Below are 1,395 nucleotides of genomic sequence, written 5' to 3' on the forward strand. Positions count from 1 at the left end.
GGCTGGCGCGGGATCGGGCAGTGTTTCGTTCTGCTGTGCATGGGGTCGCTATGAGTCGGAAATGACTCGACGGCACTTAACAACAACAACAACAACAATCCTTATGATTTTGTCTCTCTAGAACCACTCTTGGTACCAAATGTGTTAGACTGGATTCTCGAGAGAAGCAAAACCAGTAAAGCTTATATATATATGTATATATAGAGAAATTTATCTTAGGAAAGTGGCTCACACACTTAAAGAAGCTGGCAGGCAAGTCCACAGTTCCTGGATCAAACCTCAAGCTGGAGGCTTTTCCCGACTCTTGCACTCGCAGGGGTTGAGGAGCTCAAGGCTGGCAGGCAGTACACTGGCTGTTGACTTCAACGAATGACGAATCCAAGATCTCCAGGACGAATCCAAGATCTCCAGGCCGAATGGTGGATTGTTTATTCATGGACAGTTGTAGGCAGCACAACAGAATCCTGATCCACAGAAGAATGTCTCTTTTTCCAGGATGTCCATAGATACACTGGAAGCAGGCCACACCCCTAGGAAAACTCCCTTTCAACAGATTGGCTGCTCAAAACATAATCATTTGATCCCATTATGGGAATAACCACATCACAACAGCTTAAACCACACAGAATTGTGGTCCAGCCAACTTGACACACAGCTCCAACTATCACATTCAGTACCCTCATTTGATATCTGAGGTAATAATATTCAAAGTAATGAAGTGCTCAGAGCAATTGGTAAGACATTACAAAGCAAGTTCTTGGCTAAGTTGGGTTAAGATTTGTATGCTGTGTGTCATAATCTAATGTTTTCTCTTCTATATTATTAGTGTTTATGAGAATTTTCGTAATAAGACAAGATTACAGAAAGTTTTTTTTTTTCAAAAAGTAAAGTTCTAAATTTCTAGGCTTGTTTGGTTGTCACTGTGAGTCAGAAACAACTTGATGGCACCTTACAACATCAACATGACCCTTAGGCTTCATTTAGTGACATTGTAGAAGAAATGCATATTTGAAAAATTTCACCTAAGTGGTAGACAAATCCACAAATTGAATTTAAAGTATACTTTGTAAGCCTTTAATCGGATAAAACATATTCTTTTAAAACGATACATAAAGGAGAAAGTAGTTGAAGTAGAGACTTCATTAGGCTTTGTCAATTAGTGACATAATTTCATTCGTTAGGATCCTGGGTTTTCCGTCTCAGTGGAAAAAACGTGTAATTTTAAAATGGCTTTTATGTTTGACATATTAAGAAACAGAATATGGTTAGCTGTTCATTAGATATATTGCTGGAAATACAAATGAAGAGAGAATCTAAAGATAAACAGGATATTAGAATAATCAAATTGTAAATAATTGCTAGTAATGATAATTTTTGACTGCAAGATTGTAAATA

Source organism: Orycteropus afer, unplaced genomic scaffold (genome assembly GCF_000298275.1).
Source record: "Orycteropus afer afer isolate SDZICR_OR568_19922 unplaced genomic scaffold, OryAfe1.0 scaffold00075, whole genome shotgun sequence".
In the NCBI taxonomy this organism is placed as follows: Eukaryota; Metazoa; Chordata; class Mammalia; order Tubulidentata; family Orycteropodidae; genus Orycteropus; species Orycteropus afer.